Raw genomic sequence first — 12626 nt, forward strand, 5'->3', positions numbered from 1 at the left:
CTGACTGACTCACTGACTCATCACTAATTCTCCAACTTCCCGTGTAGGTAGAAGGCTGAAATTTGGTAGGTTCATTCCTTACAGCTTCCTTACAAAAGTTCGGCAGGTTTAATTTGGAAATTCTACGCGTAATGGTCATAACTGGAAGCTATTTTTCTCCATTTACTGTAATGGAGTTGAGCTCGAAAGCCGTGGGGGCGGAGTTTCGTGTGACATCATCACTCCTCCCACATATTCACGCAGTACGTAGAAAACCAGGAAGAGCTCCAAAAAGCACTGAAGAAAACATGCATTATATAATTGAGAAGGCAGCGAAACAATAAGAAGCGAGCGATTGACATATACAACCATATTCATGAGTGCTGCTACTTCGGAAACAAAGCACGGTGTAAACATAAAGTTTAAATTAAGATCATAGACAGGCTGCCGCTGGCGTTTGTAATTTAGTGCCTGCCCATATAAGGCCGTCTGTCAGCGGCAATCCAATAGAAACACTGCCGCTAAATGTTCACGGGTGAAGGACTGTGCTTATGCAGAGGAAGATGAGATGGTCAGGGTGGTGTTTGGCACAAACTCAGCGAAACTGCGAGAGAAAGTTTTAAGTGCCGGGTCTTAGCTAACATTAAATACAGCCGTGGACATAGCATGACATGGCACCAGCACAGCTGGGAAACTTCGATGCATGTACACCGAGCGGCTCACGTGAACTGACGCAGTGCACAGACAAAAAACAACGGTTCCAAAGAGTGCTGAACAAAAACCGAATTACACAATTGAGAAGGCAGCAAAAACATATGAAGCGTCTGATACATACAAGCATATTTTCATAAGTGTAGCTACTGCGGAAACAAAGCACACGGTGGAAAAAGTCAATGTCCCGCTAAAGGAAGACCGTGTTTAAAAAAAAAAAAATAAATAAAAAAAAAAACGTGCATGCAGTCTGTCAGGTCTCAGATAAAGAAGAAGACGAGCCGTTTATTGATGCAGTAAGAAACGAATCGATGAATGAAACCTGTTATCTTTACAACGATTGACAAACACGGAATGTAACTTGAACACAACACATCCTACAAATGCAAACCTGATTGAAAGAAATAATGATAATCAAATCCTTGATGACAGCAACACTCAATAACACTCACAAAAAAATGACTGTATATTGACAATCATGTTACGTTATTTGTTCCCTTTTCTTTTTCTTAACTTCTTTAACACACTACTTCTCTGCTGCGGAACGTGGATATATATATATATATAGATAGATAGAGATAGAGATAGAGATAGATAGAAAGATATATAAATATAGATATATAGATATAGATTTATTGCTGGTGGCCTGTCTATCGTAATGGCTGTAACATATGTGATATCGGAGACACTCAATATCTTTAAAATAATATTTACGTTTTACTGTATATAAACAGTGTGTTTATATACATAATTTCAATGAATCTTACCTAATATCTAAGAGAATACAAAGTGATTATGCTGTATAACTCTGCGGGGAATATTTATAAACAGTGTGGGAGAGTTTATAAGGGCCTTAAATATATAAAAATAACCATACAAACATATGGTTTCAACTTCGCGGATTTTCACCTATCGAAGAGGGATTACTGTATATGTGTGTGTGTGTGTGTGTGTGTGTGTGTATATATATATAATTTCTATATGTTGTCAGGGATGCCAGGGGCCATGACCCGGCCGGGACGCCATGAGGGACCGGATGTGGGTCTGCCCTGGATCACGTGGGGGTTGCCTTCCTGGTTGCTCTGGGGGCCACGGGTACAAGGCATGGAAGCTCCACCCTGTAGGGGCCCGTGGTCACCGCCAGGAGGCGCCCCAATGCCTTGGGGACCTGTTACCCCAGTAGTTCCGCCACACCAGGAAGTGCTGGGGGGAAGAATTAGGACGGCGCCCGGAGAGCTGCCGGGAGGACAGCCGGCACTTCTGTCACACTGGGGCGTGGCTAGAGGAGGAATGCCGGGAACACCTGGGGCTCATCCGGGTCCTGTATAAAAGGGGCAGTCTCCCTTCATTCGAGGCTGGAGTCGGGTGGAAGCAGGACGAGGCAAGAAGAGAGTGTGGAGGCGGCCGGAAGACAAGGCATTGTGTGGCCAGGACTGTGTTTGGGGTATTGTGCACGTGACTGGGTCTTAGTGACCATATTTGTAAATAGTTGTAAATAAAATGTGTGGTGGTATTTTAACAACATGTCCGCCTGTCTGTGTCCGGGTCGGCTCCACATCTGGCATAGTCGACAGGATGCTCCGCCTGTTTTCAAGGCGGGGACCTGAAAAACAAAATCTTGTTGTGGATGGCCCAGCGCAGCAGGGGATCCCACCCACGTACTGCGGGGGCTGCGTGCAAACAGCCCCGCGGGGTAAAAACCCCACGGACAGCGAGGGGTCCGCGTGAAGGCCATACTTCCCTGATGCGGGCGGGTGGCGTGCCTACTAGGAGTTCAGCGGGCTCCGAGGACTGTGCCGTTACTGGAGGTGCCCGGGACGGCATGGTGTCGAGAAAGGCCACGCCGAGGAGGTGTCCTCGGTTTGACGAGTCCGGGGAGGTGAGTCCCCTGCCTAGTGGCAGCCGGCCCTTGGGGGCCGGGCGTGTTTTCTTCTTTCCAACACCATAAGACATAAACTAAAAATGTTTCAAAATGTGTCCCTGAATGAAGGGAGGCTCAAATTCAAAAGTACCAGTCAGTATCTGGTGTGGCCACCAGCTGCTTGAAGTACTGCAGTGCATCTCCTCCTCATGGAGTTGACCAGATTTGTCAGTTCTTGCTGTGAGATGTTACCCCACTCTTCCACCAAGGCACCTGCAAGTTTCTGGACATTTCTGGGGGGAATGGCCCGAGCCATCGATCCAAATCGATCCCGCTCCAGGGTACAGGCCTCGGTGTAACGCTCATTCCTTCGACGATAAACACGAATCCGTCCATCACCCCTGGTGAGACAAAACCGTGACTCATCAGTGAAGAGCACTTTTTGCCACTCCTGTCTGGTCCAGCGAAGGTGGGTTTGTGCCCATAGGCGGCGTTGTTGTTGGTGATGTCTGGTAAGGACAGGCCTACAAGCCCTCAGTGCAGCCTCTCTCAGCCTATTGCGGACAGTCTGAGCACTGATGAAGGGATTGTGTGTTCCTGGTGTGACTCGGGCAGTTGTTGTGGCCATCCTGTACCTGTCACGCAGGTGTGGTCTTCCACTGTGAAGATGATCAGCTGTCCTTCCTGTCTCCCTGTAGCGCTGTCTTAGGCGTCTCACAGTGCGGACATGGCAATTTATTGCCCTAGCCACATCAGCAGTCCTCATGCCTCCCTGCAGCATGCCTAATGCACGTTCACGCAGATGAGCAGGGACCCTGGGCATTTTCTTTGGGTGTTTTTCACAGTCGGTAGACAAGTCCCTTTAGTGTCCTGCGTTTTTAGAACTGTGACCTTAAATGCCTACTTTCTGTAAGCTGTTAAGGTCTTAACGACCATTCCACAGATGCATGTGAATTAATTGATTATGGTTAATTGAACATGTATGGAAAACATTGTTTAAACCCTTTACAATGAAGATCTGTAAAGTTATTTGGATTTTTAAAACATTATTGTTGAAATACACAGTCCTGAAAAAGGGACGTTTCTTTTTTTGCTGAGTTTATGTATATATGTGTATGTGTTTGTGTATATATGTATGTATGTGTGTGTGTGTGTATAGATATAGAGAGATATATAGAGATAGATATCACCTAAAGGATTATTAGGAACACCTGTTCAATTTCTCATTAACGCAATTATCTAATCAACCAATCACATGGCAGTTGCTTCAATGCATTTAGGGGTGTGGTCCTGGTCAAGACAATCTCCTGAACTCCCAAACTGAATGTCAGAATGGGAAAGAAAGGTGATTTAAGCAATTTTGAGCGTGGCATGGTTGTTGGTGCCAGACGTGCCGGTCTGAGTATTTCACAATCTGCTCAGTTACTGGGATTTTCACGCACAACCATTTCTAGGGTTTACAAAGAATGGTGTGAAAAGGGATAAACAGTTTATGCAACTAAGGCTTGAGCTGAGTGAGGGATTTTTGCTGTTTCTGCGTCGATGGGAGGATGGGATAGTAGGCTGCTTGCTCTTATCGAGACATTTGCAAAACAAAAGATGCTGATGGAAAGATACAAACGGATTTAAGGTGGGCTGGGTTTACGAGTTTTTTTGTAGGCGTTGGTAATTCTAGTGTTAAAACAGACTACTGTGCAGTATATATATCTCTTATATATATATTTCTCTTCTGGTTCGTCCTGCTTCCACTTCAAAACCAGTCCCGCCCACACACAGCCGACACGACATTTCTTGATTCCTATTCATGCTCTTCCAAACCCTTTCCCACTCTGCCTGCGGCTCCTCATCAAAACCGGTCCCGGCCACACGCATTTCTCGATTCCTATTCCTCTTCCACAGATAACTCAACTTCCTGGCCACGGACCATATTGTTTTAAAATACACGGGCATACTTATCACAAAATCTCTCCACTATAAGCTAACACTTCAACCTCTCCAGGATATGGACAGTTGTAGGTTTTTGATACAGTGCAAGCTACTGAAGTATGCTTACAAAATAAAGCAAACACCGCATGCAGCGAAAATTTACTTCTCCAACTAGATTCCATGCTTAGAACCATCAACCCCTTCGCTATATCATACAAATACATGCATGAAATCGCTCAGTCCAATCCAACAGCATCTGTACGAATGGTTTTCAAGGAAAACACTGGACAGGATTTACGACGATACAATGCTCCAGCATGTCACACCGATGTTGCAGCAATTTTCGTCGGAGAAGATGGCAAACCCCCTGCCAAAAGGGAGATTTGCATCTATCCCAGAGGCAACTCCTGTAAACAGATTTCCATGCTCAATAGGAATTCCGATCCTATGGTTTACCCACTTTTATTCCCTTATGGAGACATTGGCTGGCACAAAGATTTACAACATGTTCCCGATAAAAGAACCACAAACCGAATCAGACTTACTCAATGCCAATTTTACGCGTACAGATATCAATGAGGAATACATTTAGTATTTTGCACTCCAGCGGCAAACTATTCCAACAGTACGTTGTAGATGTGTATGTTAAAACAAAGGGCGCCCGTCTCAGCTTTCTCAGATTTCATCAACAAGATCTGTGTGTGGAACAATACAAAGGACTATCAGACGCACTGCAAGCAAAGGCTGAAAATAACAACGTACATGTAGACAAAATGATCATATTACCATCCACATTTCCAGGAAGTCCAAGATACTTGTAACAAAACTATTGTTGTACCTGGCTTTTTCTACGGTTAGATCTTTCGACTCATTATCTGTTGTCTGAAGCAAAACACCTATTCACAACTGCATTTTTCAAGAAGTATTTCTTTCTTCTTGAATTATGAATTCCTTTCTCACCGTTTTCCGTTCGTATTCTTACCCGCCGTATGCTATGGCAGGCGTTGGCTAGTATCTTTATATTTCATTATTTACTATGGTTAATTTAATCTGAATGACTTGCTGAATAATCACATCCTTAAGGTATGTAGAGTTGTGTGATATGGATTTACATTGATAGTGCAGTTATTTTTACATAATATCATATTCGATATACCTCAGTATGTACTCAAATCTTAGATTGAAGATAAGTACCATAGAGACATGTAAGTAATATACATAAGTTCAAAACCTGGTTTGTTTTGTCACAATAATATGAAATATTAGCAAATACAAGTTTTGTTTTGTTTCTTTCTTCAAAATTTTACAATTTCATGAATTTTCACATTTTTGAAAAGGAAAGCTAAAACTCTTGATTCATTACTGCCCTAATCACAAATCATAATTCAGGTATATAAGTATATATTGTACTGTTTTATGATTTACATCGTTTGCAATGGTTCCAAATGGTGTACTTGCATACAATACAATACAATTTATTTTTGTATAGCCCAAAATCACACAAGTGCTGCAGTGGGCTTTAACAGGCCCAGCCTCTTGACAGCACCCCAGCCTTGACACTCTAAGAAGATAAGGAAAAACTCCTAAAAAAATCCCTAGAAGGGAAAAAAATGGAAGAAACCTTGTGAAAGGCAGTTCCAAGAGAGACCCCTTTCTAGGTACGTTGGGTGTGCAGTGGGTGTCAAAGAGAAGGGGGTCAATACCATACAATACACAGAACAAAACATAAGTAATCCTCAGTACAGTATAATAGTAAATTAAAAATATTATAAGTACAGAGCAGACTTTAACAGTAGATGATATCACATAATATGATTTGGATTTAAAAGCATATACAGTCATATGAAAAAAGTTTGGGAACCCCTCTTAATTCTTTGGATTTTTGTTTATCATTGGCTGAGCTTTCAAAGTTGCAATTTCCTTTTAATATATGACATGCCTTATGAAAACAGTAGTATTTCAGCAGTGACATTAAGTTTATTGGATTAACAGAAAATATGCAATATGCATCATAACAAAATTGGGTGCAAAATTTGGGCAACCCAACAGAGATATGACATCAATACTTACAGTAGTTGAGCTTCCTTTTGCAAATATAACAGCCTCTAGACGCCTCCTATAGACTTTGATGAGTGTCTGCATTCTGGATGGAGGTATTTTTGACCATTCTTCCATACAAAATCTCACCAGTTCAGTTAAATTTGATGGCTGCTGAAATGGGCTGCCTGTTTCAAATCATCCCATAGATTTTGATGATATTCAAGTCAGGGGACTGTGACGGCCATTCCAGAACATTGTACTTCTCCCTCTGCATGAATACTTTTGTAGATTTTGAACTTTGTTTTGGGTCATTGTCTTGTTGGAATATCCAACCCCTGCATAACTTCAACTTTGTGACTGGTGCTTGAACATTATCCTGAAGAATTTGTTGATATTGGGTTGAATTTATCCGACCCTTGACTTTAACAAGGGCCCCAGTCCCTAAACTAGCCACACAGCCCCACAGCATAATGGAACCTCCACCAGATTTGACAGTAGGTAGCTGGTGTTTTTCTTGGAATGCAGTGTTCTTCAAAGCGCTTTTTGTTAAGACCAAATAACTCAATTTTTGTCTCATCAGTCCAAAGCACTTTGTTCCAAAATGAATCTGGCTTGTCTGAATGAGCATTTGCATACAACAAGCGACTCTGTTTGTGGCGTGAGTGCAGAAAGGGCTTCTTTCTCATCACCCTGCCATACAGATGTTCTTTGTGCAAATTGCGCTGAATTGTAGAACGATGTACAGATACACCATCTGCAGCAAGATGTTCTTGCAGGTCTTTGGAGGTGATCTGTGGGTTGTCTGTAACCATTCTCACAATCCTGCACATATGCCATTCCTGTATTTTTCTTGGCCTGTCATACCTTGGTTTAACAGGAACTGTGCCTATGGCCTTCCATTTTCTGATTACATTCCTTACAGTTGAAACTGACAGTTTAAACCTCTGAGATAGCTTTTTGTAGCCTTCCCCTAAACCATGATATGAACAATCTTTGTTTTCAGATCTTTTGAGAGTTGCTTTGAGGATCCCGTGCTGTCACTCTTCAGAGGAGAGTCAAAGGGAAGCAAAACTTGCAATTGACCACCTTAAATACCTTTTCTAATGATTGGACACACCTGTCTATGAAGTTCAAGGCTTAACGAGCTAATCCAACCTATTTGGTGTTGTAAGTAATTAGCATTTAGTAGTTACATGCATTCAAATCAGCAAAATTACAGGTGTCAAAGATTGGAAGCTAAGTGTCTGCCTTTAATAAATCCAGTCTGATCTTGTGATATTTCCATAGAAAACACTTTCTACATCCTTCTAGCTAGAACTTTGGACAGTATCTTAACATCGTTACTCAGAAGTGAGATTGGTCTGTATGACGCACATTGTAAAAAGTCCTTATTTTTCATAGTGAAGATGGTAATTAATGCTTGGTGAAAAGTTTGAGGTAGAATTTAATTTTTGTCTCTGGCTTCTATAAATGTGAAATTCTTGAAACTCCATTAAGTCTGTATGTTAAATTGCATGAACATCACAATCACCCTTTCCAATGAAATGTTTGAAATTGGTTCAGATTTATTATATATACAAAATCTTTAAGATGGACTCAACTGTTTGTTCTGCACATTTTTTGAGTTTTTGCCTCATCCAATTGAACCCCAGTGACATTTTTTAAATACCATAAACTGTAGCTTGTGTTTTAAGTTGGAGCAACGCAACCTACACGGAAAATTTCATGAAAATCAAAAAACATACAGAGAAAGATGTGATCTGAGGGTTGAAATGATGTCCTTAGTGTTCAAAATGGATAAATAACCTCAAATGAAGCCAAAAAAAATTTAAGACCGACAGATGATAGTACAGCTTTATTTATGTAGATTAATCCCCCTCCTACCCACAGTCCAAAGTGTTTTTTATTTATTTTCCTGCTTCTACTTTCTTAAACACACAACACACTTCAGTCCTGCTTGCAACACTAAATTAAAATGACATCATGTTCTGCAATATACTTGGTTCCTGTAGGTCTCATTTGTTTTCCCTTTGGAAAAGCATACTTCTAATTGTTAATCAAGTGCTGTTTAAACTTAATAAAACCTTTGCCAGAAACCATCTTATATTGTCAGATTTTCGGACAGCATCCATGCATGGTGTCACAGTGGTTAGCTTTCCAGCATCACAAATCCATCATATTGTGATGAATTCCTAATTGTTCCTTGTTTATGTGGAATTTGTGTTCTCGCTACATTAATTACACCAAAAGATGTGTGTGCCAAGTTAATTGGCAATTGAACTGCACGGTGGTGTAGTGGTTACACTGCTGCCTTGCAGTATGAAGGCTAGGGTTTGTGTTGCGGTTCCTCCCTGTGTTGAGTATGCATTTCTTCCTGTGTCTGTGTGGTGGTCTTGTTACCTCCCATAGTTCAAAGACATGCAGGTTAGGTAATATTGGCCCTAGTGTGTGGTTGGGGATTGTGTATTTTTTTTCATAAGAACAGTTTTAACAGGCCAATTATCCCAAATAGCTTATTCCCCATTCAACCAACTTTTGTCAAATATCTTCAATCTGAAGTTTGACAGTCTCCAAAGTGTTATTATTCACCACACTTTTTGTAAAATTTATTCCACAAATCTATGGTTTTCTTTCTGAAGAAAATGTTTCGAACATTTGTACTAAATTTTCTGTGCCTTTTTGTTATTGAACTCATTTTATTATTAATCTTGAAATTCTTCGTATTAATTCTTAAACTGGGATTCATTATAGAACTAATTAATTTATTTTAGGTTGAGAAGTGTTAGATGTATATGATCATATTTCTGGATTTAACATTAAAAAATTGGATACAGTTACATCACAACAAAAGTTAGTTTTGCACAAACAACTCAGACTCAATTCCATTTTTACATTTTTTTTTGTTGTTTTTCAGTATTTTTTTGTGTATGTTTTTTCTTTTTTGCAATGATTCAAAACCTTCTAACTTATTGTATTTTATTTTTTTCTCCAGCCATCTGGAGTTTTTTTTTTTTCTGTCCTCCCTGGCCATAGGACCTTACTCTTATTCTATGTTACTTAATGTTGACTTATTTTATTTTCTTACTGTCTTTTATTTTTCTATTCTTCATTATGTAAAGCACTTTGTGCTACATTTTTTGTATGAAAATGTGCTATATAAATAAATGTTGTTGTACTTCATTTTTGCTTTAATGGAAACCAGAATATTGTTACTTGGTGCCCCAACTTCATAACTAAAACTGTTTTGCTATATGTTTAACTGGCAGTAGCCGTTCCAGACATGGATATTAGAGGTTAACAGAACCTGGTAGCTGATTGCTAAGCTGAGAACTCTGGGCTCAGAAATATCTCTTAATAGTTTTAGAAGGGTTTTCCTTGTTCTTTTTAGACCTTTGAAAAGATACTATGAGTTTATTTTAAAAAACTAGTGCTACTAAATTAACATTTATAAAAAATAATTTTACTTCACTATTAGTTTCAGGTTAATATAAAATGTTAAGTTCAGATATACAGTAGACAGTTTACACAATAAGAAACAAGATGATCTTAGTGGTCTTTCTTAAGCTGTTTACCTCTAACAGTAATTGGATATGCCTTATATATTAATAGAATTGCACTGTACTGAAAAATGTTAATTAATCCTATATACCATACTTAATTGTAATCCAGATATGTTTGAAGTGAATTCAGCCTTCTTACTGTGAAAAATCTCTGTGGATCACACAAACCATACACAGTATTTCAAGTGACGTGCAGTGCATTGTTTGTATTGCACATCCTTAATCACAATCGGAACTGAATCATGTTTAAGAGAAACGTTAAGATTGCATGCAGGATTAGACACAATCTGTCTAATGCAGATTCTGTAACAGCACTCAACTCTTTGGCTAATCAAAATGAAAACTCTGATAATCAAAACCATGTACACATGTTTAGTAGGCAAACAGGAAGTTCTTCAGGCAAACGTGAGATTGAAACCAGCACAACCCACATCAAAGCTGTGGGTTCTGTCTAGCTATTTTGCTCTTTCTTTCTCGTTCATCTTTGCATACTTTTTTTATTAATAAAGGCAAACTGACCTTTAGTTTAAGAAACCAGTAAAATATTTTGTGAGGAATACAATCCCAAAGTTTCATCTTGCCAGAATTAAAATATATATAATCATAGTGTATGCTGTACTTGCTTTTGCTCCTTGAGACCTTGATATAGTAGAATAGATTGTGTGCCTTTTTGACCTTTAAAGCTTTTTCTGGAGGGTTACTTGTGGCATAGTGGTCTACTGAACAGACACAATGCATTCCATAAATTAGACAGGTACCCACTCCAGGAGGCAGTCATTTGATGAACATAATGTAGATTGTACTGTGTATTTAGCTATGCATATCCTTGGCAATGGGAATAGGTTCTTGAAATGTGGAAAGCAACTTCTTTTGAACTGAAGTAGAGTGAACTAGTGTGTGAAGTAGAAAGATAACAGATGTAGTCAAACTCAATGGACTCATTAAATTTCTCTCTTAGGGCTGGAGCCCTGTCCAGAGTTTGTTTCCTGCCTTGCGCCCTGTGTTGGCTGGGATTGGCTCCAGCAGACCCCCGTGACCCTGTAGTTAGGATATAGCGGGTTGTATAATGGATTGATGGATGGATGGTAGCTCTCTGTCCTTAGAAAAAGAGCTCCCTTAGCCATACTAGAATGTGATTTTGTGACCATGGCAGGCCTTCCCTTTTTTTGGGCTTCCCAACGCTGATACTGAAGCTACTTATTTAAATGATGGAATTCCAGCAGATACTACTCTGACTTAGCAATGAAGACATCCCCTGGCAAACAAAAGTATAAGTCATGTAATTTGCTTGTGAAAGTTCAAAGAGCTGCATGATGTGGCCCTATCTTACATTGTATCTATATGTTAGTTTTAATTTGACAGTGTGGCTAAATATCTGAATCTTTTTATTCGGCAGTACCTTTTAATACTTTTGCTTTTTTGTAACCAGTGTAAATGCCTCAGGGGTTGGACGGGCATCCTGACCAGAGAAGGGGATGGTTCCTTACCTGGATGGGAGGCTCTGAGCAGGCAGATGGGCATCCCGACCAGGAGAAAGGAAGGAGCCAGGCTCGGAAGTAATGGTTGGAGTGGATGTCGAATAGCTCACCAGAAGACACTTCAGGGGATGTGTTATTCCACCAGAACACTAAATTGCAGCAGCCCTCTGTATCAGTGCCCATTTGGGGACCAGCAGAGAATGCTGGGAGATGTAGTCCGGCAGCAAAGACCTGCTTGGGACCACAGGTGCCGCAAGAGGTCTCCATCACACCAGTAACTCTCTTTTCTTGCTATGCATAAACACTCATGCAACCTTGGATTTAAAGTAGCTTGAGCACTGGCTATGGCACTACAGTCTATTTTTGAGAGCTGATAAAACAGTTTTCTTTTTTTATGCCATCCATTTTTATTGCAATTAGTCATGCTCATACAAATGTTTTAATTGTAATTTGTTTTATTTATTTAATTAAACTGCAGTTACTACTGATATTTCCTTCTTTTTAAGCATAGACTTAGAATTTATTAAGCTAATGATTTAAATCAATACTCCGCTTAAAATTTGTTACTTACCTTGTGTTTGTAGAGATTGTAAAAAAGAAATAATGTCATGTTTTCATCGAGAACAGAGATCACTAATTTAAAATTTATAATACAGCTGGCTTCAGTGAGAGCCTATACTGAACAACTACCACCAATATTAAAGCATTCCTGTAAAAAAAAATGTCAAATTACTTACGTGACACAATCCACGTCATTTATCGATTTGTATTCTCACAATGTGCAAGTCACTTGTGTCTTTTTGTAAAAACATGGTTAAACAGTAAATGAAGAGCAAATGAAGAGGAGAAATGGGTCTTCAATTCAAAAGCACTATTCTGAGAGTATCATTCATTTACATACCTTATTGTACACTGTATTTAACTTTTCGATTAAAACAATTTTTAAGTAGATTGTTTATAGCAAATAAATATGCCTACATATGACATTGATGCATAAATTGACTACTATATTAATCTAATTATGTACAAGATAACAGAGCAGGAGACTGTCTTGATGCATTGAAAATTTCA

The 12626-nt window shown here is 39.6% G+C and overlaps 1 protein-coding gene across 1 annotated transcript in view; it reads left to right on the forward strand.

Moving 5' to 3' along the window:
- Positions 1-12626, forward strand: part of LOC120528790 (meiosis 1 associated protein) — a 131513-nt gene that overhangs the window by 3882 nt on the left and 115005 nt on the right. The window lies entirely within an intron of this gene.

This window comes from Polypterus senegalus, chromosome 4, assembly GCF_016835505.1.
Source record: "Polypterus senegalus isolate Bchr_013 chromosome 4, ASM1683550v1, whole genome shotgun sequence".
Classification (NCBI taxonomy): Eukaryota; Metazoa; Chordata; class Cladistia; order Polypteriformes; family Polypteridae; genus Polypterus; species Polypterus senegalus.